The sequence below is a fragment of the Corapipo altera genome, unplaced genomic scaffold (genome assembly GCF_003945725.1).
Source record: "Corapipo altera isolate COAL_440 unplaced genomic scaffold, ASM394572v1 24b, whole genome shotgun sequence".
Classification (NCBI taxonomy): domain Eukaryota; kingdom Metazoa; phylum Chordata; class Aves; order Passeriformes; family Pipridae; genus Corapipo; species Corapipo altera.
The window spans coordinates 6,226,411-6,253,225 of record NW_020884888.1 but is presented as its reverse complement, the minus strand read 5'-3'; the positions used below and the strand labels follow the sequence as shown (position 1 = coordinate 6,253,225).

Genomic DNA, 26,815 nt, shown 5'->3' with positions numbered 1-26,815 from the left:
CAAGAGAAACAGTGGTTGGGATAACTGTGTGGGCTGCCTATTCAATGCACATTTTCCCTCCTGCCCTTGGATGTTTTCTTTAATTGGCTTCTGCTTGGATTCTGTTTAACAAGTTGGCTTGTCTATAGGAAAGTATTTGTTAAATCTAAATGCAAGTTAATATTGTCATTTATGTGGGATTTTCTTGCTGTGAAAACCAGTTTTCCAAAACTATGAGATAGTGATCATGTTTTTCATTACCTGATATTTTTCTATTCAACTTATTATAAACATTTGTATTAAAGTCAGTTTGAAGATTTTATATAAAAAAATGGCATATAAAACTGGGTTGTTCAATAAATAATTGTGAAACATTTCCTCAAGATCAAAGAAAGTCATGCAGTTATTCTTTTAAAATAATTAATATAATAATAATTAATAATTATTATAATAAATAATTAATATAATAATAATTAATATAATAATAATTATATTTACATATTATATAATAATAATTATAATTACATATTGATTTTTAATTTATTCTACAGTTCCAAAACAGCATCTAAACTGAAGTCCAGGTCCCTTGCTTTTCTATAGTCATTGGCTCTAATTAAGGGATTGTTTAGGAACCGATATGCAATATTGAAGCTAATTGACCTGAGAAGGTGTTTGCAGTAATTTTATCGGTAACACTGAAAAAATTAATCATAGTTTTAAACCAACTTCCCCCAATTTGGTAAATTGTTCTAAGTTGTTAAAATAACGATAGTGATGGATTTCAGAAGAAATTTATTTGAGTCATCAAGCACAGGGAGAGGCATCCTGCTGTACATGTGCCTCCAAGTGCAGTAGTTTTAAAGCTGTGTAAATGCTGATCAGGGAGGACTACAGACTGAGGTAATTCAGAAGATGTGAAGCCTTACACCTGAAGTCCCTTTTCAGGGCTCAACTACTAGCCATGTAATGACTGAAAACATTAGAAAGATCATAGTTTCAGATTGTTAAAATTCAGTGTACTAATTTGGAGTAAAGCTAAGCTGCAAGCGTGAAAAGTCAGCTGAGACCAACTCAAAGTCAATGCTTTACAGGCAGCCAAGAGCAAAAGAAAAGAGGGGTGAGTGTAGTAGGAAGTTTTGTGCTGCCCTGTGCTGATGAGAGCCTTTCTGACAGGGAGTTGCTGTACTGGAGGTTCCCTGATTAAAAGGCCGGGAGGTGTGGCTGTGGGGACCTGCGGACTAAAGAGAAAAGAAGAAATTCCTGTGTGGAGAGTGTCCTTGAAGAGAGAAGGGAGGCAGAGGGCTTTATGCCACATTTAAAAATGAGAATTCTGTTACTTTGGAAGTTGTATCCAACACGGTTTCTCAAAACAAAAAGAAATGCTGTCTTTATTAAGTCAAGAAGGAGTTTTATGGATGACTTTGGGGCTTAAATTTCTGTGGCAGGAATTATTATAATTATATACTGAGTGCCAGCGTATGAAATTGCTGATTAAAAGCTGGGCTAGTTTTCAAATGATGGAACAGAGAGCACAAATGTTATTCTTTGAAGGTGGATTAAAAAGAGAGGTTTGTGTAGGTGTTTAACGGCATAATGGTGTGTTTGCTAATAAGATTCTTGCTAATTTTAGTGCCATTACAGCAAGTGCTGCAGTATCCACATAGGAGTAAGAATAATGCAAAGAATGCTGCCTCCCAATGTCAGCTACTTTGCTCTGAATCTCATGGGTATTTTGGATAGGCATGATATTTGGAAGCATCTGCCAACAAAAAATACCCTAAGAAACAAAATTCATAAACACTCTATATGATTTTAACTAATTATTTTTTCCTTTTTGTTCCTCCCTCACTTCCTTGTATAGACAGTACCTTTCTTTCCCCTTTCATCTTTGTGAGTTGACCACTTCCATTACTTTCTTATTTCTGCTGAGGCTGGTAAGCTGGTTTGATGCATTCAGCAGTCAAAAGTGCAGTTCTGTGTGCATTTTTGTTGGCTGACTAAGCAAAATGAAAGAGGCTGACTGTGAAAGTGAAAAGGTGATTTACACTGGTGTCGTAGTGCTGTGCAGTAATAAAACACAGGGATTGTTGGACACACATTATATTGTACAATTATATAATTATAAACAATATAATTGGAGGCAGTTGAGCTTGAATGCAGCAGGCTGTTATTTAGCAATCATCTCTTTCAAGGCTCATTAAACGCAGATTTATACACAAAATAAAAGGTTTGCTCTATAAAGGCTAATAATATAGTGGCATTTATTCCCCAAAATGTAATACATAGATCTAAAGCTGTCAACGTCTATAATGGATTTAGTCAGTGATTGTGAATGAAGTGTTTCACAAGGTAGGAGAATCTCAAGCCCTTTGCCTTTATTTACAGTATTATTTCTGAGACTTTCTTTGTATGTCTGTTTTGGAAGGCTAAAGAGCCTGCGCATACAGCTTTGATCTTAGATTTTGAAACCTGACAAGCAGAGACACTACAGATGGTAAAGTGTTCTGAAAGGTAACAAAGATCTCTTAAAAATAATCCATATTTTGGTCTTATTTTAGCCCTTTAAAGTTTTATAATTCTGAAATTATGAATGAGTTTATGGGGAAGAAAATTGAGAAGCTAAAATATTTTGTTGCTGCTATCCCAAGGCATTTAGTTTTATTACCTGATATAAAATGTTTGTATTAAAACAAAACAAAAGGATAAGAATCTTATGAGCAAAGAAGAAAAGCCACAGAACTAAGAACCTTCTATGATGTGGAGATCTACAGCACATATAGTGGTCCAATCTCAAACTTTTTACAGTTGGCAGAAGTTTGAAACAGAAATCTATATTCAAATATATATATAAACAGAAATTTAGGTGCTTAGATTTTTTTTTGGTTTTTTGAACATCTAGAACTCCACCTGACTTTTAAAGCAAGTTGTTAAAGGACAGTATAAATAAGGAGCATTCTTGAAGAAGAGCCTCCATATTCTGAGTATGGTTCTGTGAGAGTACAGCTTGACACTATGAAGTATCTGGCCCACATGTGCTCAAGACACTTTGTATTTGTTAGTTCACACATGAATTTTTAAATGCTCCATTTTAATGCTGCTCCTGGCATGTCATTAGCACCAGTCCCATTTTATAATTCTGTGGTGTGTTTAGTTTTCATTCCTTCTTTAAGTGATTCACAGGAGCCTGATAGATGCAAGGTTCCTACGGGTTTCATCATTCCTCTGCACAGTTGCTCTGGCATGGTACATGTGCTGCATCACTCTTTCCACCACGTGGTACCTGTCTATCAGCCTCTTAATAAGTTACTGCACTTTGCATCACTAGCTTTCACTTTGCTACATCCAAAATTTTTCTGCACAATAATTGCATAAATTCACTTATTATACTGGAAAATATTAATATATTCTGAGTAATTGTAGCTAAGTATTTTGAATGTATGTAAATCATGTCTTTAGCAACTGTATCTTAGTTTTAGCTTTTGGTAGTTGCAATGCAGAGCTGTGTTTCAGAGCTGTTTTCCTTCCCCCACTTCTGCCTTGTTTACTCATTTATCTAAATGTGTTAACTCACAATGTTTCTCAGAGTCACATTAGTGAATTAACAAGGTCCATCTTCTTGTAACACCATTTTAAAACTATTTAGTCTTTTTAAAGTTTAGAGATAAAGCATTCCAAAATGCCAGCCATGAAATTCAATCTTTCTGGTAAGGCTGATTTTGTCTGCTTTTTATTCAAAAAAAGAAAAAGAAAAAAGAAAAAAAAAAGAAGTGAGTATTTTAGGAACAGAGGGAGCATAGAGCAGTCTTCACTGGCTCCACTGTAAAATGGTCTTACAACATTATGACAGTGGTTTGATAGAGAGGTTTTGGGGGGAGTGGGTGTATCCTTTATGCGAATCTACACAATCTAACTAGACAATCTCTTATCTCTTACATTTGGGTAGTTGGTTTGGTTTGTGGGCTTGGGTTTTCTTTTCCAGGAGTCCATAGATAATGAACTTCATCTGGAAACAACCTTGGAAAAGCTTACACTGCTCATGTTCATTCTGTATCTTCTGAGTGCACAAGGAGTGCATAACTCAGATCCCCAAACTTTCAGCTCCTCAATTACATTTAAAAAGAAAATACTGAGTTATGTTAATCAACACTCCCTTTTTTGTTTCTATTTAAAGTTCTCTCCGTTCAGATAAATTCTCAGTGGTCTCCTGGTGCACTGGATGAAAGAAGTAATCCTTATCTAGTGCTTACAGCATTTCATGGCTAGAACACAGATCAATGTGAAAATTTGTCCTGGTTGATCACTATAGTAGGGTGTGCAGCCTTGTATGATGTGCAAAAAATTGAAGTTAGAACCTAAATCAAGAGCTCATCTTTCCACATGTGTTTTGGGTTTTTTGTTTCAACTTTGAGTTACTGTCTCCTTATACTTCATAGCTATGACACAGGAATTGCTAAATTACAGGGGTTTATGACCCTATGGGGTGGCATAAAAGAGAGGCAGTGTCATGAGATTTCTCTTAAAATTCATGTTAGCAACATCTCCCCAAGGTGCCCAGTCCCTTGAGAGCCACAAACGGGGTGATCTCCACCACAGGAGTCCCACACTTGCTTTGCATGACTTTGCTGTCTGTCTGTCCTTTCCATGAAGGTAAGCAGTTTATTCTCTAGGACATCTAGTTTTGCTCCACTTATTCCATCATGACTTGCTTATTGGGAAGCTCTGCACAGGGCCAGAGTGGTGGCTGACCAAGCCTGTGTCTTTAGAGGCGCTGTGATATCTGAACTGTTGCTGTTAATGTCTTGTCTCAGACATTAGGGAATAATAACTTAAAGTTGAAGGTCTTTAAATTGCCTTTTGAGGAAGAATAAAATAACACATATGCTGTAAACATAAAACAACCTTAAGAGGAAGATAGAATAACACTGCATGACAAATAATTCGTATCACTCACTGAGTAATCAACTCTTTTTTGAAGCTTTAACTCTTTTAAGAAATTGTATATTGGTTTGAGTGACTTGCATGTTTTCCTACTCTGACAGTTTAGTTCAAAGATAAAATGTTCTCAATTGTAAACAGCCATATTGCAGAAAAACAGTAAAGAGCACATCTAATAGGATTCACTCAAGGACCTTTTCCCTCATTAGTATTGCACAACTGTGTGTTGTGCACTGTAATGTGATGGTCTTTTGAAAGAAAGAAGCAAAGAGAAGGTTGAGTCATGAACTCCATCTTGATCTAAAAAAGGAAATGGTACTTCATTTCTCTAGGAAACACAATATTTGAAATTAAAAGAAGAAAGGTGTTGTGTATTAAACTTACTGTGTGAATTTTCAAGGTAATTTTTTCTATCTAGATAAACATACATATCTATACTTGAATAGGTTCCTAATATATTTCCGTTATACTGAGGTTGATACATAAACCTTTCTCTAATCAAAAATACAAATAAAGGCACTATAGGTTGAAAACATGATGAGTAATATTCTTAAAGATATTATGGATCTGAAAGTTATAACGAAAAAATCTTTTCCCTTCAAACTTTAGCAAATAGATTATAAAGATTAGGTAGATATGTGAGTGTTTATCTTGCCACTCGCCTTTTAAATGTTTTGAGATCCTCGTAGGAAGAGCTGTGAAAGTCCTTCTCAGTCATGGCTGCTCAAATGCCTGGACCACCCACTAAAGTCCACAGAAATTGTGCACCTTCAGAGGAATGCAGAGAGAGACCCTTCTGAGAACAGCAGGGGACTAAAGGAGCTAGTTTCATTTCCTACTCCTAATAGTTTCAAAGACAGAGGCTTGATTGCTTCCAAGGACCTAATGCAAATACTACTTCAAAGGTATTCAAGACACAGGAAATGTAAATCAAAGGAAAGTATAGTTCACAAGGTTGGGGGTTGTCTCAGTTTAAGGAGATTGGAGTGTTTTCTTAAGGAGGATGAGTTATGAGGTAGGCCAACCTCCTCTCTCTCAGCAATCGTAAATCTGAAATTAAAAGGCTCCAATCAAGGAAGTATGGAAAAAGGAAGAAATAACAATGCTTTATTAAAGGATATATGTATATTGGCAAGAACAGCAAAAGAACACAAAAACAACTAAACAGTAGTCCTGTACCCAAAAAGTCTGCTTCAAAAAAGGAAACAGTTTGATACTTCTCTGTCCTCTAGTGCAATTCTAATCACGGTCGGCAGGAGCGCTGTTGGATCGCTGGAGGAGCAGAGCCTGCAGTGCTCAGTGTTGGTCAGTGGGGGGGCTATTGGGCTCTGGTCACCACCTGGGGGCCCCGGACCACAGAGGAAGCCAAAAAATGGAGATTTCCACACACACACCCCGAGGAGGGGGAGGGGAAAAAGGGGGAAAGAAGGGTGGTTTCTTTCCCACTAAACTCCTGCTGTCTGCAACTGGCTGTAGACAGGAGTCCCCCTTTGTTCATCAGTGAGCACAAACTCTACGATGAAATCTGAGCAGATTTGGGCTGGATACAGGGCAGCACACAGGCAAGCCAAGGCTTGAGAGCAGCCAGATGACCAGGTTAAAAGAAAAATGGCCTCAAAGCTTTTCCAACACACATACACACCTTGTCTCTGTCAAGGCAGAAAGTGAAGTGCCCCGCATTTGCAAGGAGAGGAAAAAAACTCCTCCCTCCTCCCTCAGCCCCTATCAGGCTGGAATGTAGTTCTGCCAGCCAGCTCCTTTGTGTAGGTAATCACCCAAGGCAGAAAACTGTCCTCTTCATTCAACATCCCTCCCCCACATGCAGCAGGGGAAAGAAACTTCCTGTTTGTTTTTTTTAGAACAAGTAAACCCATGACAGGGGTGGAGGATCAGCTTTGTTTGTTTGAAAGCACTGGATACATTTAATCTGAGCTGCAGAGCATTGTCCAGCTGGCTTGAAGCTCATCTCTTTTATTATTGAAATGTTCCCTAGGAATATTTTGTAATAGCAAACAAGTGATGCAAATCAGCACGAAGGGCTGTGTAACTCTTCTCTCATATGGAAGGTGTGTGTGACAAGGCAATTTGCTGACAGGCAATATTAGAAACTTGATGGTCAGCATCTCTTTCCTCTTTATACCATGCAAGCATGTGTGACAGTGTTATTCCAGAGGAAGTTTCCTGATACAAAGCAGATTGCTGGTTTTTAACTTGCATCATGTAACAGTGTTAGTTTTTACTTTCTTGCTTGTACTTGGCTATAAGTGTGGCTCACCACAAAACAAAACATGGAAATAATCCCCTCTCTCAAGTCTGTCAAATAACTGAATTTTTTTGTTTTTTCTCCCTCTTATATCCTAAAATATTGATGGATATAATTCTAGCCCAAGGCAAGTAAAAGGGACATGCAGGATATCTTTTGCCATTCAGGCACTGCTACAGCTCCTAATCAAGTTAGTGGAAGTTCTGCCACTCAACTGAGTAGAAATGGGATTCAGCCTTTGCTTACTGATCTCATTCTGATGCAGTGGAGTTTCCTGCATTCATGTGACCAAGGGAAAAGTAGGAAGGCCTATGTAAATAGATACTGCATAAAAAAAATCAATATGAGGTGTCATAGGTTAAACGGTCCTGACTTGAGTACTTTTTCTTAGCTTAGTCTGAAGCAAGATTTCTTGTGCTGCGTAAGTGGAGTCAGTGAAACAATTTAAGTCAGTAATGGTGAATTCATGTTGTGTGCTTCACTTGGGAGGCAACTAATATAGCACACTTACAGTTCTGTACACCAGAATATTGTGTATTGTGTCATCTCAAACTCACAGGTAGCTAATAAAAATTAATTTTATATTACTGTCATACTAGTAGAGACTTTAAGCTTGACCTCTTTTCTTTTCAATAATATTAGCATTAGGAATATATTTTACATACATTAATGAGTATTGGGCACCTCTGACATCTGCCTACTTTCTAATGAATGCAGGCTCCTAAAGAGTTTTGTTTACCTTGCTTTACAGATCAAGAAATTCCAACAAAACTGTTCAAGATCTCAGTTAGGTTGTGTGAGTATAAGAAAACTAAAAACTTGACAGCTACGATTTTCAGAGAGATGTTTTTATAAAAATACAATTGATATAATGGTACTTTTGGCATGAAAGAGTCCCCTCATTTCCCCGACAGTCCTTACTATTTCTTTCCATTTCCTTTCTTTTCCTCCCTTCTTTTGACTTTACTCTGAGAGAGATAAAATATATAGAAAGGAGAAAAGATGAAAACCAGAAGTAAAGGAAGAATAGCATGTTTTGTTTTCTGGTCTTTGTAGATTTGTTCAAAGGGCACCATAAGAATTTGTGTGTACCAATTTTTAACAATCAGTAGCCTTCAGGGGTTTTTGTACACCTCTCTGAGATACTTCCCAAAACTAAATGCTGTACCCTGGTGAACATTGTATAAATATTAAAATGACATAGGGTACTGACTGGTAAATCTAAGTTATCTGTAAGTATTTGAATTGCAACAGAAGATGGAAACGAATTTTGGGACTCTAAGTTGTCTCTAGTGCTAAAGTGGTTTTGGTTCTTTGTCACAAAAATTAGTGGCCTGTTAGCCTGTTCTAAAGAGTGCAAGACTTTATCATGAGTGAAAATGTGTTGCTTCATATTCAACAGGTCAAGTTTTCTTCAGATTGAGGCAGAACTGTGGCTCGTGAACATCTGATGTGATAGGTAAGTTGAATGTGACACATCTTTTTGCATTATCACCATGTGAAAAATATTGATCTTGATTATGCTAGTGTAAATACAAACTGTAGATGTATTATCTTTCTTATTTTGCATTTCCACTGGTGGTAGAGAAATGAAAATTTACCTCCTTTCCATTTGTCCCAAATGATCCTTCAAAAACAAGGTTTAAAAAATTATTAATGACCTTTTTATTTAGAAACAATATGCATCAGGAGATACAAAAAAAGTAACTTCAATAAACCTTATTTCTTGAAATCAGATGGTAAAATATTGTACTGTGAAAAAGGTTATTTGGGCTTATGAGTTCAGAAAATCTGGTGTAACTGAGGCATAGCCCATGTGTTCATAAAACATGTAGAAAAGTGTTTGGGTATATTAGTGGTGAACATCGCTAAATAACTTAGTGGCACTGTTTTCTTTTCAGCTATTTAGTCCGATGGGCAGTGTTGTAAAAAAGGTACCCTAGCATGTCATTAGTGCATAAAAGAGAGACTAAAGTAAGGGTAGAGTTTTATACTGTGTTTTTTTGCTGAATTTTATTATTTGTGGCAACTGTTCAATACCTAGGGCATACATCTATAGACTTGTTTAGTCTTATAATCCTGAAACAGTGGTGTGACCAAGCAGGAGTTTTGCTTACACTGAAATATATGAGGCTGATCCAGTTCCAGAGAAATGGTGAAGAAAATGTGAAAAGATTTCAGTTAAGCTAGTGTGAGGCTCTAGAAACCCCTTGTCACAGGGACATCCACCATGAAAATGATTCCTAGAAGGGTTTTGGCAGTCAGAAGCAGGTAGACGAATGGGAGTGTTCTGCACTGCTTGTGTCAATAAAACAGATGCATTGTGGAGAAGTGTATTTAATGGTATAGAGTTGATCTGACAAATAAATACAAAATTTCTTTTGCAGTAGAAATTTCTAAATATGTAAAAAAAAAAAAGGGAAATGACATAAAGATATTAGTTTCCCATCTCTGGAATCCAGTTTAGGAGACTCCTTAATGATGTAATTTTTCAAGTTGCAGGGTAACTTTTTCTGAAGTAATCAAGCCAAGATATATATGCCTAGTAGGATTTTGAGTCCTATTTACAATATATGTTATTGTCTACATTCGCTTTTTTATGGTTAGGATTTAAAAATGAAGGTAGGAAAAACCGTCAGTGCTTTCTCTACTAGTCCGAACATAATGATAAATTTCTAGAACTTCAATGTTGATACTTCAGAGTTTTCTTTTTACGAAGCTATGTAGGAGAGAGTTTAACTCCTTTCAGTCTGTTTTAATTCCATCACTTCTTTCAAGGTATCAAATATGTTTGGGTTTTTTAACTTACATTTTTCGTTCATTTTGATAGAAAGGCAAGGGTAGTCTGGTAGTACCAGACTAACACTGGGATGATGAACTGACAGTAAATGTAATGACAGGGAAGGTAAAACATATGATAATATTTTTTAGGACCAGAAGAGTTTACCATCCAGACGTATGTATCACACATAGATTAAGCAGTTTCTAAAACATCGAGTTTCTAAAACATCAGTACTTTGTGATTTGTATTTCAGAAACTAATCTGTTCCTACATAAAATGAAACTTTAGTTTGTGTGTGTGTGATACCTTGCAATTAATTATACAGGCAGACACTTAATGGGGTATGAGCATGAATGCCTCAAATGGGAGGTGCATTCATATTGCACAAGTGCTTGAGAGAAATTGGTGTTGCATGTGTATCTTATGTAAATGTGATTGGCAACACTGGATCAAATGGATATCTTTTTCCATTGCTCTGTAGCCTTTCATTATGGATTGGATAAATCCATTCTTACTTGTGGGAAGAAAAAAAGGAAAAATGGTGCTGCAGAAATTTGTGGATCTTTCCTTCCTTGCAGAGAGGGAAGGACTCATCTCAGAGGAGAACACTCCATGAGCTCACATTTTCAGTAGAGGTTTTCTTCTCTGTGTGTGTGCTTGTGTTTGTGAGTATCTCTTCTGTAGCATAAAAGATCAAGGTATTTTATAAATAGATCTTTCCTTAAAAGAGGCTGCGCAAAGAGGATTGATTTTTCCCTAAATGTGTCAGGAGCAAGTGTCCAGTGTTTTGGAAGGTCTGATCCTGAGGAAACGGAGTATAGATAGGCTGAAACTGGAAACACAAGACTGAGAGAATACAGTCCATAATACACACACAATGCTCTCAAGCCTTAAACACACTTAAAATTTTTCAAGGTAACATAATTACTGTTTTAAAAGCGCACCAGGAATATAGATGTCAGCCAGTGGATTTGATGTGTATATAGCTCATTATGTGGGGAGAGGGATAGAGAGACTTTTATTGTTGCAAGAGGAACAGCAATTTGCTGAAAAGGGGAAGCAAGCACACAGGTAACTGTTTCAGGAAAGGAAATTCCAGCAAGCTGGAAATATGGGGCTGAGAGAGAAATGAAGAGCACAAAAGTGAGAGCTCAGTAGCAGATATTATAATGGAGGAGCTACAATGAGAAGCTGATGGGGGTGAGAAAGTGAACAAACACAATGAAAAACATCCTTCATTATCCCTGGCTCAGTGACTTGGGTTCTGTCGTTGCTAGTGCTTAATTACTTGTTGTGATGGTAGCTCCCCATCTTGATTCATTCTGCTTTAATTACCAGTTGTATGGCTTGAACAGAACATGAGGACAAAGGGAATGAAGTTGTATTCATAATGGCCAGGTTCATACAGGTCCTCTGGGGATGGCAGAAGAGAATAGAATCTGCTGAAGGTATTTGTGAGAAGTTGCTTCTCTGTTAAGGAATAATGCTGACAACTGGTGTGTTAAGAAAATTAAGGAGCATCATCCACATGTAGTTCAAATGTATGGGAGAGGTAAACTGTGCAGTGAACATGCACTATATGTGTAAGAACTCAGAGCAAACTCACCTTTAAAAATTAGTCATCATATTACTTTGCTTTTCAATTGATTATTAGAATTATTTATTACAGTGACATCATTATTTATGGTTCAGCAGCCATACATTGGCTAGTGTTCCACACAGAGATAAATTGGAAATTGAAAAAAACTAAGATCAACTTTTAGTGGAGACAGAGCTGACAATGAGACTATTTCTGTTCTGGCAGTGTTGTTTCTGTTAGAGGGCACTGCAATGTGCAGAGGTTCAGAAAGATGTCAGTAAAAATAACAACTTGACATTATATGTGTAGTAAATACTGGAAACTGGAGACCGTTTTATTATTTTTGTTTTATGTGCAGGTTGTTTAGTTTTTAGTTAATGCTAATCTGCTCAGTATCTCATTATTTTTCTCCTTTGGTTTCATGGCAGTGTAGCAGTCTATGTTAATGCCTATTTCTTTATCCAGTCTCGTAAGATCACCATTTGACAATGGTAACTTAGTTCACATAAATATCTCCATAAGTTAATATCTCTTTTCATTTAATATGGGCAGACTGGAAAATTTGGAACCACTTACTTTCAACAAATTGTACTAATAATATAATTGAGTCCTTTGAGACTAAGGTGCAAAATTCATAGTCTATTAGATTGGATACCTAATCAGAGTTCATGACAATAATATAATTATTTGTCATTAAAAAACTGAACAAAAAAACCCAAACAAAAACAGACAAAAGAAACCAAAAAAATCATTCCTAGTGAGGACTTGGCTGGTTTAAGAAAAGCAAAAGCCCTTCCTCTCTATCTCAAAAAAACCTCCGAAGCTAGAATTAGTGCCAGTGTACTCACTTCTGCAAGTATCAGGGTACATAGGTCTTCAAAAGCTGTATAGTACTAAACACTGGACTGAATGCTTTAAAAAATGTGTGGGTGAATGGGGGGTGGAAGCGGTCGCTGAATAACTCAGGTGACTTTAAGCAACTATGTGAGAAAGTATTTGATTTTTATGATGAAGGTTGACCAACTCTTGGATGTAACAGAGGAATCCTAGCCACATGAATGAGCCACGCAGTGCTGACTAGGTTGCACAAGCGGGAAACTTATCATTGGACTTGGCTAAGGTTGGGAGCCATAGGGTCAGTTTCAGTCTGTTCACGGAGTAGAACTGAAAAACAGTAAGGTTTCACCAGTAGATGGATTGCTCTTGTGCTGCAGCATGGGAGAAGATGAAGGGTGGAGAGCAGAAAGAAAGAGGACAGATATAAAAGGGATTCATGTGTGATTGGGTTCATGCATGAAATTTTTCCTTTGTGTGCTTTCTCAGTAGTACCTGGTCCTGCGGAGCTAGCTCATCATCAGCCAGGAGGTAGTCCTTGCTATTCTTTCTATTTTGTGGCATTAATCATGGAATTTGGAGCAAGGCCACGGTTAAATTTTAATAAACTGTATTTCCTACAAGGAGGGCACTTACTGCAGTTTATATCTTCATGTTGTCTAGGAGGACATATTTGGTTGAGCCTTTTTTCCATCCCTGCATTCAGGTCTACATGTGTGGCAATGCTTGTACTATACTGAATTAGCAAGAGATCTTTTATAAAACTTTGTTGTCTGCTCTAGCAGTAATTTTAAAGTAAAGAAGTAACAGGGTATCTTGTAAATTACTGTATGTCCTAATAAATTCATCACAGTGTGAGAGAAATCTTCCTGAATAGTGGAGATAATGTGATTCACCTTTTCTCAGTCCACACCTTGCTACTGTGGTTGTTCTGAAGATCCTTTGAGTTTGGCTGGTGGCTCACGCCATGGCTCACCAAACCATAAGGCTCACATTTTTGAGACCTTAATAAGACTTAAAGATATGCTGAAATGCCTTTTCTTGAACAATCACATAAGTGTGATCGAAAATTTTAATGTGACCTTAACTGTTATCATAAAACTTAACTTTGTGTTAAAATATTCTGTGTTTGAAAATTGAATACATTTTAAAAGCTCTAGCTTTCACTTGCCCATGTATGTCACATGTATACCTCATAGATTGAGTTCGAAACTGTTACTGTTTTTCCTTGAGGAAATGTCATTTTACAAGTCTGATGTTGCTACCACCTCTAGATCATTATCCTTCTTGTGCTCTTTCATTAGTTCCTGGTAGGAAAACATGTCATGTACTACGATGTTTAGGTGTAATTTGAGAAATCAGAATATGCAAACAGATATATGACTTCTTGTCTGTAACTGCACTGAAGTTTCCTTTCTGCAGCTAGAGAAGAAGGAAGCAACTGTGGGAGCATGTGTGTTTGAAAATGTGTCGTTTCACAGTGTGATAGATATGGTTTGTGACAGGAGGGTCTTTCCCAGAGTGGTTGTTCTTGTGCATAAGGCTTTCCTTGACCTGGTGCTTCTCTTGGATGCCAACTCACTTTTGCTAACCTCAAAGGAAGGGATGGGGGAACTGGAAGCTCAAGTCCTTCTGAGCTTGTGGCATTTATATTGTGAGACAGTTGAGATCGAGTTCATTTTGCTAAGCTGCTCACCCATAATGGATCTGTCACAGCAACTTGACAACATATTTGTATCCATAGTGGACATTTGTTGCTCGGCGTTCTCCCTGTGAAAGTTTCCAGGAGTCCGCTCAGATTCAATGTTAGTAACCGCCCTTCTCTCCCCCTCAGAATACATCTATCCTTTTCATAAGCTTAATAGGCAGTTGTCTGTTCCAGCCATGCTTTACCTTTGAATTAGTACCATGTAGCTGAGAGCACCTCTTAATTTGATCCCAATTTTCTATAGTTCAGTTGGTATAAAGATGGCCCAGCCAAATAATAGAGGGTATTTTGTGTCAGAAACTCTATTATATTATTAAAATAAAAAATTATTTGATTTTCTGGTTTGTTGGTAATTTACAAAGACTTTTTGGGGGTTTTTTCTCATGTAAATATGTGGCGAGGGTGGTGGGAACGATAGTAATGGTATCTCACACACTGAAACTGACTTTCCTGCCAACTGTATCTGTGGAACCAAGTTATCTTTCAGAGACTGGAGGTGCTAACAAATGAAGAAATAAATGACTGCCTTTTTGTTTCCAACCACTAATGCTGAAATTATGTAATTGCATTTACCTCCAAATTCTGATTCAAAATTGGGTGTCTTATTCTACTGCTGACTTAGTTGATTCTGAAATACAATTTCAGTCTTAACAGCACAAGAGGATGTTTTCACCTCACCCTTTCTCTTCCCCCAGTAAGAGAATTTTTTCCAGTTCAAATCACTGAATAAACCTGTAGGAATAAATCCATTTCTAAATATAGGCAGCTGTACTATAGGTTTTACCAAGGCCTGGGGAGCCAAGTGAAAATGAAACTACTGAAAATGAAACCACTGAACCTCTTCTCTACTAGTTCATCCCGTCTCTCTACTTTTCAGATTTATTTTTTTCCCTTCCCCTCCTTCTTCTTCCCTGTCTCACTTCAGTACTGCTTTTTCTTAAACAATAGTTATATAATGCTGTCTCTCCGTTGGGATGCGTCCTATATAGTATAACTTGTACATGTATTAGTAGATCTGTGCAAATCCTTAGGTTTTCAGTTCATTGTAGAGATTTGTTTCCAAGCTTGAGTTCAAATGAGCAGTGGTTTTCCCAGAGAGCGTCAGTTCTCACAGCAATGCCCTGGTTCCAGGTCAGTGCGTGGAGTTTAGGTTTAATAGGATGTCCTTGTATTTTCCTTGTTCATCCTACGCAGCCCAATCTCTAGTATGACAGCATCAAAAGTGCTCTTTTTGTGTTTGCTGAGGCAGATAGAAATAATAATAGTGGTCAAAGGGTAATACTTGAAGGGGCATTTCTTTTAAAAACAGACACAAGTTCAATGAATTCTGCCATCAAAGGGTGGCAGTTGAAAGTTAACTATGAAGAGAGGGTGAAACTGGCTTCATTCTAAACAAGGTCCATTTAGCAAAGCTGATCTTGCTCACTGGTGAAACTTACTGCAAGTAGTAAATAAATAAATTCTGTATCTGGTGCTTCTTTGTGGGATTTTTTTTTTTTTTTTTTTTTTTTTGTAGCATTCTCTGCTAGAGCTGTCCATCTGTGGTTTTCTAATTTGCACTATGTTGGTATACTTACTGTTGGTCTTCCATTACCCCCCCCCCTTGAAAATGCATGTGGGATACAGGGAGAGCACTTGAAAAATCTGCTGGTCTTCTGAGATCTTTCCATCACTTCCAGTGTGAGTGTTAATTGTAAACGCTGAAATAAAATACCTTGGGCTGCACTAACCTCTTCATCTGTTTTTTAAATAGCATATCCATCCCATAAATCCTCTTAGAGATAAATTAAAAATGCCTGTAGAAGAGATATAGCCTGAATGTAATAATTAAGCAGGTGCTAAGCAGCAGTCTGTTATTCATATATCTGGTTTTCGTATGATAAAAACATTTAAAAAGTTATTACTGCTTGAAGAGAGACTTAACTGATCACCATCTCCAGCTGCCAAAGGGCAGAGCTGAGTGATTGGAGAAAATCTTCTGAAAGGGACCAACCATCAGCAGAGCAGAAGTTTCCTCCTAAGAAAATTTTTTGGAGTTGCTTCCTCCTTGCTCAGCAGTTTCTTTACATTTTTTGTCTGAATGCCAAATTAACTCTGGAGGAGCAAAAATGTTCTTTGAGTACAAGGTGTAGATGGAAACAGTATTGCTTCTGTACTAGTGTTATTTAAAATCTATTTTTAGTTATGCATACAAGATAAAAATGGCAAGCCTGTGGTTAAGCAGTGGTGTATCAGACACTGCTGTTCATAAATCATTCAAACTAAGGATCATCGGGTGGTCTCAACTTGCAGATGAGAAAATGTGCAAAAAATTGGAAGGTGGAGAAAAAACAAAGGCATTTATTTAGTGTCACAGTAAATTCAGATATTTAGCAAGCAACTTCTGCAGCAAGTTTACTATTTTCTACATAGAGAAAGTAGCCAGCCTGGGGTTTTGATTTCATTGGGTGTTTTTATCTTTTTTTTCCTTTTCTAAACTGCTTCTCATGAAATTATGATCACTAGCAATTTGGGAGTAGAAATCCCACACGGGAAATGAAAAGCCTCAGCTGCTTTTTCAAAATGAAATAACTGTGTCTAAAAGGACTCTGCCTAGACAGCTTCCAGAGGGCTGTGGAGCACATTGGCTCTGTGTATGCTGCGCTGGCGAGAGGAGAGCCTGGAGCCTGGGTAACGTATGGTTTCCTGAAAAGTCGGTGGAGAGATTTCAAATGCTTGATTGTCTTCAGAATAAAACCTTTATGCATGGAGTTGATAAATATTACTTTAAATGTTTGTGTGAAATTGCAGCAATGTCACTGGAGAAGGGCCCATTTGATGGCTCTGATTGTGCTATCACTAGTAAGACACGTGTCATGGCCACTGGATTATAAGCAATTTGGGGCAGATAAAACATCTGCCATCGTGCTTTGTACTGTGGTTGGCGCAATGAGGCCCTACTGCTACCTGGCTCTGCTGGACACTATCAGTCTGGGAGCATTACAACAGCCAGGAAATTTGTAAAATGCACAGACAAGATAATTCAGATAGAAGGGGTATTGGAGCAGTGTGAAACTGAAAAAGCTTTTGAGAGATTTCCTGGTTAAAAATTTGCTACTCTTCTGTGTTGTTTTGCTACTCTTCTGTCCTTTGTCATCACCTCCAAAAACGTAATTCATTAAATTCATTAAAAAAAAAAAAAAGAAAGAAAGAAAAGGTATATATTTCTTTCTTTCTGTAGGGAATGCCAGCAAAGTCCAAGTCAGGTCTCATTCAAGGTGCATATTTTTGTTTTACTTTTTGTTTAATCCAAAATTGTTAGCAGAACTGAATCTGAGCATTTGGGTTTGAAGTGCTGGAAAAGTTGAATACTCTCCCTTCTTTGCCTTCCAAAAGACTACATTGCTTTTAATTAGCTGTAGTCTTTTTGATAAGTAGAATGAAATTGCCCAGCTGTGTAGGAGATGTGGGCCAGCAGGTGTTGGAAGCTGGAAGCACTGAGACCCTGTTTCCAAACAAAAGCATTCATGAGCCAATCTCATGTTCAGAATGAAAACATCAGTGCAGTGCTTTGCAGTGCTGCTCTGTTTGCAGATCTGGACTGTAACCACATCTTTATCTGGCCAAAATGTGCTGGTTTTTGGCTTTTAAACTTAATTGTAGTAAAACATTATTATTGAGAGTTTTCATATTTCCCAGTGCAATTATACACCGTAATCTGAGCAGCAGTGCCATTCCTGTGTTTACCAAGAATACCAGCTAGTTCTTTAGCTTGATCCTTCCCTGGTGTTTGCTTGATGGGTTAATTTGGGGCTTTCTTTAGAATTATTCATGGAAGATCAAATGACAAAATTAATGGGGGTCCTTCTGCAAGCTGATGATCATTTACTGTATGCATAAATTATTTTCTCTGCTCTGTTATGTAGTCCTCCTAGAGCTGCCTTCAGAGCGAGACCACCTTGTCATCTCATGCTTACAGCTGATTCTACTGTGTGTTGTAACTTACGTGTAAGTGGGCTGCTTGTTTAACTTTTCAGTTGCTTTATGCCATCTAGGACTTAGTCTGGAAACATGAGCTGGAAAAATGGATAGAGTGTGATGTAGCTTCTAAATTTAAATTTGAATTATGATTAAACTGTTACATTTTTTCCTCCTTTTTTTTTTTTTTTGTGCTGATTGGTTCACCTCCTTAAAATAGTCACATGGAGTTACTTAGCACTTCTGCATAGAAAGAGATGTGTCTTTAGTACTAAAATCAGTGACCACATTCTCTCAAATGTACAATCCCAACATGACAGGGTATCTTGTAGGAAAAGGACATCAGTGAGCCAATTCTTTAATATCCTTTTTAACTCATAAAGCACATAGTTTGTATGTTTGGGGTGGGGAGTCATATGTATATATATACAATCCTACAGTAAAAGAAAGCTACAATAATTTGCTGATTTAATATAGCTCCAAGAGCATTTCAAATATTATTTTTACTTACCTTCTGCATATTTACTTAAGCAGGATTAAATACTTATTTACTTTAAATCCAAACAAATTGCTTGAAAATGTTAATCTTGAGGGGGTTTATCTCTTTTGATTAGTTATAAAAGCACTGTAATCCTAAAAGAAGTGTGGTTTTCTTACTGTACCGTTTGATCAGCAGAAATTGGATGCTGTCCTGTTGAAGACAAAGCATTCTCATATGTATGTGTTATCAAAATGTTTAGCTCACTAGTTCTTTATTCTCTTCAAGGCTTAATTCTTTTTTTGCTAGGTTTGTCAAATTATTAAAATGAATACTTTAAATGTGGATAGTACAGAAGTGGCCAACTTGGCTGATGAGACCAAATGATTAAGGGCAATGAGAGCTAACTCTTGTGGCAAAAAGTTCTAGGAAAACTTTACATTATAGAATGAATTTTCAGTAAAATAGAACATGAAATTTCAGATTCAAATAGTAAAATTAATTCATATTTGGAAATAGCCTACAGTATACATATTGTATTAATGGTTCTGAAATTAGCTATTAGCATTTAGACAGTAGGTCTTGGTGCAATGCTGTATATCAGTCCTCGAAAACATCTCAGCAACAGTCAAAACTGGGCACTATCGAGAAAGAAGACTAGGCAGAAAATGTCATTATGGTGTTACGTGTATACTTACATAAATCTATGATGTGTGAATGTATTGAAGCTTTCATGCTGGTGAATGTTTCCTTCTCAAAAGAGAAAGAGGGAAATTACAAAAGAATAAAATGGTCAGCAATTAAGAGTACAAGACAACTTATAAATAGGAGATGAAGTTCACTTTATGAGAAACATATCTGAAAAATAGCTCAGGGTTTTATATACCTTTATATACCTTAACAGTGTGGAAAGGAACAGAAGCTACAGGCTGTTTATTCTGTTTCTTATGGTGGTGCAACGAATCAGGGCATCAAACACAATTTTTCAACCTGAAAGCCTTCAAAAAATTTTAAAACTTTTGGAAATTCTTTTACACAAGCAGGCTGTGAAATCATTTAATGAATTCTTGGCAAAAGCCCCCTAAAGTGCTATCAGAGCAAAGGTATAGACACAAACTTTGGCTTGGGAATTCCCTTGACTGTTGAGAAAATATTGCTGCTATTCCCTCACTCATTTACTCTTTCCTTAGGTGTCAGTTGCTTATAGTGGTAGTCAGAGACAGAGTAGTGAAAAATGGACATTGCATCTGACTGATTTTTTTTTACTGCCAATGCCATACACCATGCACATATAATTTTTTTAAATAAAAGTATATTTTAAGGTTTGTTTAGAGTGCTTATTTGCTTGATTTAGTAGATGAAGGGAACTGGTTTTCTTTAAAATATAACATCAGTATGTGTTTCATGAAAAATTCTTAAAATCACAAATACACTGAATGTGTTTCCAGACAGAATTTATTTGTTATTAACTAGGGAATATTTGTTATTAACCTGCCAGTCTAGGTTCTGATTTTCTTTATTATCAGCTTCACTTGTTTTACCTTTTGGGCACACAGAGACCCGTTTGTGATGAACAAATTGCATGGGATACAGTAGGAGCTCATTCACATTCCGGTTGCAAAAGGCTGCAATTGCTATCCTGACTGTGAGAAACAATAACGTTTTACAAGACTGATTTTTAATTGTATCTTTTACTTGGGTGCAGAGCAATCTCTGGAGAATGCCTTTTCCCTTCTTAAAATGAAGAAAAAAGCAGTGCAAAAAGATCACGTTCAAGGTAGAAGCAGTGTATGTTTGGAACTTGCTTGCTTGCTTATCTTCTTGTTCCTTTTTAGCTGAAGAAATGCTATATCTGAAACAACCTTGTAAAAAAAACAATAGGTTTTGAAGAGAGCTTTCAGTTTTTTAATTCTAGTTTTACAAAACAAGTAACCATGATTATGATTTCCTAGCTTTGGAGTGAATTAACTGAAGTTTTATTCTATTTAGGAGCTCTTGGATAAAGAAGTTGTATGTATAATATCATTATATTTGATTTCATTAGTATGCTTAATATTAATAAAAAACATAATGCATGTGACGGGTCTTGAAAGCAAAAGGCCTCCTAATTCACTGTGATTGTGTTTCATTACTATACTTGCATGGAGATCCATGAGCTGCTATTAAAGCCTAAACGAAAAAAGCAAGTTTTTTGTCAATGAGATTGAACTTCCAGTGCTTCCACTGTGAAATTTTTAAAGGTTAATCTCAAAATAGTTGGGAAAAAAAACTGAATTTGGGCACCTTCTGTCTTCCACTGTTCTTTGCCAATAACTGGCAAAGTATGTTATGTTAGACAAGAAGCAGCAATGGGGCTCTGTTCTTGTGCGTATCTACACCTACCTTGAACTCAGTGGGGTACAGTGCCTGCAAGCCACACATGGCATCCCTGATTCTTTGTTTTTAAATACTTTTTAAATACACAACCTGCCTGGAAATTGGAGCAGCAAATACGTTAAAGGTTTGTGTGCTGTGGGTCACCTACACCAGAGCGTAGGTGGATTGGTAGTGCTTAGTGAAAGATGATGCTTCATCTGAAAGTCAGCCGATCATGGCTCTCTCATATGGTTACTGATATCCAGTGAATTTAGTGAAGAGCTGCCCCAGGTACTCTGTAGGTGACTGAGATTTGCTTGCTTTCATTGCTGTCAGGTACTTATGCTATTCAGAAATCAACTTTCTTCCTTTTACTGACTATATTCAGGGTGCAGGATGGTGGGTTAGTTATATCTCTTATTTCATCTGATCAGATTTGACCTACTGGGAGTTATGTTCTTCTGCATAGTGCAGCAGAAGGAAAAAAATTTCCCTGGGTATCTGTATATAACTAATCCTGTGGGTATTTAATTACTTGGAAAGCTGTTGGATGGTATTCGAGTTGGAAGCTGGAGGTGACTCCAGCAGTTTTGTTCCTTTGCACTGGTAAAAATCCTTTTTTGGTTTTGAGAGGAAAACGAAGGAAACACAGGATTTATGGTAGTGATTATTCTTGTCTGAGATTTCATCTTATGGCTTGGAAGATTATTTAGTGGCCTATGCCAAGTGGAATAGCTGCAGTGGAAAACAGAAAAGCAAGTAGATTATTGATCAAGTCAAAGCAACCTGGAACATACTGTTTCATAAAAATTTCTCGACTGAAAAAATCGTTCAAATATTTCCCCCTGGAAGATGTCGAAAGAAGAGAGAAAGATTGTTTGTTAATGTATTTTTTTCCTTTGGAAGATACTTTTGATGGGAAGATGAGGCATATTTTGAAGTAAAAACCTCCAGTGAAGTTTGATAACTGATGTGTGAGGACAGTAGCTAAAATTTGTGCCTCTTTCTGTCCAGACTTTTGAGGCTTTAAATTTAGAGTCATAGAATAGTTTGGGTTGAAAGGGACCTTTAAAGGTCATCTAATTCAACCCCCCTGCAATGAGTAGGGTCATCTTCAACTAAATCAGGCTGCTCAGAGCCCCTTCCAGTTTGATCTTGACTGTTTCCAGGGAAACCACCCCTCTCTGAACCACCTGTTCCAGTGTCTCACCACCCTCACTGTAAAAAGCTTCTTCCTTATAGCTAATTAAATGCATCTATATTTGGTGCATTTAAGTCTGATAGCTAAAGTTCTGGAGGATACTGTATATATTATAATTATAAAACTTTTGTATCAAAATTTTGAAGAATACCAACTTCTAACTTTTACAGGAAAGAAGTACTTCCTGGGTAGTTTTGTCAATGCTTACATATTTTTTTAGCTGTCATATTTCAGATACAGTCATATTTGTATGCCTGGTAACACTACAGCTTATGTGGTGACATGAATTACTCATATAGTTTTCCATAAATTTATGCCACATAAGATATACACAGACAACTGATCCCGACTGTATGTTTTTCAGTCCAAGATGGTTCCCCATAGTTGTGCTTATAAGGACTCCTATTTGCAGGTTATAAACTGTCCATTTCTGTCTGTTTTGTGGTATGAAGAGATGAAAGTGCAGCAGTCTGGCTGCCAGGTAATACTGCAATGCACATTGTTGATATTAAATAAGAGGTGAATGTGCAGCTAATATTTTCCCAGTTCTGCCTTTTCTTGTGTCAAATAGATGAGATCAGCTCTCCCTGCTGAGGCAGGCTCCTTGGAAAGTCAGTCAAATGGTGTTCTCCGAGTAGGGGAGAAAGAAGGGCATCAGAACTCCGTTCCCATTCTGCAGATTACTAACAGGGAAAACAAAATACGCCATCAAGGGAAGACTTCATGGCTGATGCTCAGAAAATCAAAGTGGGTTGAAAACTACATGGATGCAGCCTGACAATCTTACTTTTTAAAAGCAGGGCTGTCCAAGAGTTTGTGGAGTGTACCAGACTTAGAAAGGGAAGCAAAAACAAAACCAAAAAACAGTCATTATGATTCTAATAAAGGCTACAAACCTGTTCTCTTAAGGAGAGAATGAATAAGTATATGGGAATTTAATTTATTTCATAGTTCTAGTTCTCAACCAATAAGGTTCTGTGTCTAAATTTTGTAAGCTGTTAGTAACCTAAATGTTGTCAGAGATTCCTAAAAATGTTAAAAGTTTTTAATAGTCGCTAGCTAGTATGATCTGTATTTATTGCAAATATTTTCAATTGTAATTAAAATTAAAGACTTTTTTTAGAAACTTGAGGTGCTCACAAAAATGCAAGTTCTGAAAGCTATTACCATTTTTTTCTCTGTTAAAATCGTATCTAACAGGAAGTACAATATGATTTAATGAAATTCCTCTGATATTTGAAACTGGAGATAGAATGCCTTTTAGTTCTAGTTCCAGTATTTCATTGTGGTATGTAGCATCTAGCAAAGGATTTCTGCAAGCTTAGAAATAGTTGTAGTAGTAGCCTTCTATAATTTGGTTTCCTTCTGATTGCACTTGTTGGAATAGCTGTACATTTTCAGGAAGGATTTAATAGGATGGAAGCAACCCTCCCTGCCAAACTTAATTAATCAGTCCTTTAGGTGACTAATTAGACATGCAGAATTTTCGGTGAGGTGTAATGTTTCATCCTAGGTCTTCACGCCTATCTTACCCAGCTGATATCTGCAAACTGAAAGAGGATGTTGTTACAGTGCATGGTTCCTAATAAAATTCAAATTAAATAATCACCTCAATTTTAGATTAAAAACTCAGGTTCAACAATTACCCAAAAAGCTCTACTTCATTGAAAACCCATAGTCATGTAACTACTCCTTTCTCTTCCTGTCTAAATTTATAGCTCTCTCACACAGACATAATTTAGCTTTAGCTTAAATTTTGCCCTAAATTCTTTCCATTATCTCAGCCTGGAGCAACCTATGTCTATTCCTGTGGGTACTGCTGAAGTATTAGATATGTGCTGCTGACAATATGCCTAATGCAAAAGGTGTATATTGGCTTTTGGGTGCTTTCGGAAGAAAATCTTGCCTGGGACTTCTGTGGAGGTACAATGCTAGCAGTGCCATTAGACTGAAAAACTCAACTTATTGATCCACAATGCAAACATAGAATCTTGGAATAGTTTGGTTTCGAAGGGACATTTAAAGGTCATGTAGTCCAACTCCCCTGCTGTGAGCAGGAGCATTTAACTAGATTAGGTTGCTCAGAGCCTCATCCAACCTGACCTTGGGTGTTTCTGGGGATGGGGCATCCACAAATTCTCTGGGCAACCTATTCCAATGTCTCACTATCCTTATAATAAAGAATTTCTTCATAATATCTAATCTAAACCTACCCTCCTTCAGCTTAAGGTCGTTCCCCTTTGCCCTATCACTACATGTCCTTGTGAAAAGTCCCTCTCCAGCTTTTTTGGAGACCCCTTTTAGGTACTGGAGGGTGCTGTAAGGTCTCTCAGACCTTATGTGAATCTCTCTGTTCTCCACACTGAAGGACCCTAACTCTCTCAGCTTGTCTTCATAGAAACAGCATTCTATCCCATCAGCCTTCTTTGTGGCCCTGCTCTGGACTCACTCCAACAAGTCCATTTCCCTCCTGTGCTGAGAACCCCAGAACTGGAGGAAGTGCTCCAGGTGGGGTCTCATGAGTGTGGAATGGAGGCATCTCCAACGGACTGCTAAAGCTTTGACCCTACTGGTCAAAGGTGAAGTGCTGAGGCTGGAGCAGCTTCCGAGGCTGAGACCAACCTCAGGAGAAAGCAAATGAAGAAAAAACTGAAGGGCTAATTTAATGTTCTGACTGCAGCTTGTGCCTCAAGTCTCTGTTGGCATAGTCACTAGGAGAAGGAGTAAGAAAGGAGAGGGCTATCACTGCCTATCAAGGGGATAGTACAGTTAATTGGAATTTAATTTACAGGCAGAGCTAGCAGTCCATCAGTGCTGCCATCTGCGTAAGTGACAGGCCAGATCATTCAAGGTAGAATTACTTGTCCTGGGGCCAGGAGGGTGAGTGCAAATGTGAGACTAGTCCTCTTTTTTTCCTAAGAAGGCAATCTATAGAAGCTATAGAGTTTTTCCAAGTGTCCCTGGAATTTCAGGTCTGTTCACATCCATACCTGGTTCTTCTTGCTTCCTCTTCCACTTCAGAGAAAGCTGGACAAAGAAGCAAGTGGCATCAGGAGGAGTAAAGAGGCAGGACAATGGCCTGGTGCTGTAGAGTTGCTGCTGCAGATTTTCCTATTTGCCAAGAGGAAGGGGGCTTTGGCTGTGGAGCAAACCAGAAAGATTAAAGAGCTGGCAGAGTTCATGGTGCTAACTGATGTTTCATTGTGTGATTTTCAAAACCTTTTAAGCTTAAGATGTGAAACCTCTTAAGCTATCCAGCATGATGTGGTGTTTGTAAAGATTTCTCAACTTTTAAGTTTCCATGCTTTCCCCTCCATAATTCCATAAGGATTTTGAAAGAGCAAAATGAGTGCAATCTGAGAGTAGACAAGAAAACCTATTTACCCTACCAGAAAAGACACAGAAGTGAGGGCTGTGCCTGAAATAACTGAATCTGGAACTCTGTCATCTTTGAAACTTATGTTTGTAGCTGCCTTTTATGTTCACATTGTCTTTTATGAGAATGTGGATGGTCTTGTATTCGGCATCTTCTCTTAAGCTCTTGCCATATATGTTGTTCCATGAGGTTAAACAGTAAGAAATTACCTGTTTATAGGAGGGCAGATAGAGCCCATGTACCTTCTCACATGTTATATTTACTTCACTGGTTCGTTTGAACCACAACATAATAGCAGAGATCCAGTTTCAGTAGATTGCTCAGGTATGTCTTCATGACCTAATGACCATGAAGATGGTATCAAACTAATACTAAGCATGAGTGGGAGAACCCCAAGATTATGAATCCTGGAAAGAACGACTTTAGAAACGGGTCCATCACAGCAGCAGCTCCTGGAATCAAGCGGAGTGAAAAAGCAGCAATGATTCGCATTTTTTATTGTACAGTTTTCCCTTGGTCTATGTAACCATGCGGTCCCCGCCCACTCAGCACCATATTGTCTCCCCTCCTCAAATGCGATCCCCACCTCTGCACGAGCAGGATTGGTCGTCTGCCCAATCCCTAGCCTGTTATGGGGCCTTGGTCCTCCTGTATCCCCCACTTGGTTAGCAGAGCCTTCAAGCCACTCCCTTTCCCCTGGACCTTATAAGCCGCGGGAGTTTCAAATAAAGGACTTTTCACCCTGGAATCCAGAGAAGAGATTCAGTTGCTCTCTCCTCCTACTGAAGGGGGACCGCACGACTGAGACCCTCTCCGAGAAACGGCGAGTGAGGAGTCGAAACTCACCAATTTTGTTAAGCATGCACTTATGTACTTTGCTAAATGAGACTTATTGATTAAAAGCTGTCTGGGGTGATCAGATCTACTGAAGTTGAATCACTTCTACTTCACTGTCAAGTGACAGGTTTTTTGTTGATCACTGAAAATTATTACCTTTTTTATCAAGAACTTCTGTTGATTACACAGATTTTTATATTTTATTATTATTATTTACTTAGCTTACTAAGGAGTAGAAAGGGTTATTTTGGATTTTACACAGTTGACAGAGAAGAAAAATAATTACTCTAAATGCAGGAAAAGATTCTGTTTTCCTGATATATTTAAAATGTAATTTTGTCTGGCAATTAGAGCCTATGAGAGACTGACTGCCTCGATATATCAGGTTATGGCCATGATCAAAAAGAGTCCACTTTAATTAATATGATTATTGTAAATTTTGTAGTACTCTAAAATTGTTTAGATTCCCTGACATTTATTAAGAATAAACTTCTCTTTTACCCAGGGATGATTGCATGATGCAGAATTATT

At 37.6% G+C, this 26,815-nt stretch overlaps 1 protein-coding gene across 16 annotated transcripts in view; it reads left to right on the top strand.

Annotated features, from left to right (window-relative positions):
• LOC113947352 (poly(rC)-binding protein 3-like) overlaps positions 1-26,815 on the top strand; it is a 462,347-nt gene that overhangs the window by 150,108 nt on the left and 285,424 nt on the right. For 14 of the 16 annotated variants that reach the window (XM_027643823.1, XM_027643822.1, XM_027643818.1 and 11 more), the window contains exon 3: positions 8,580-8,636. The exons of the other annotated variants lie outside the window; for them this stretch is intronic. The gene's annotated coding sequence lies outside the window, so the exon portion shown is untranslated. The remainder of the gene's footprint in view (positions 1-8,579; positions 8,637-26,815) is intronic. 16 annotated transcript variants of the gene reach the window in all.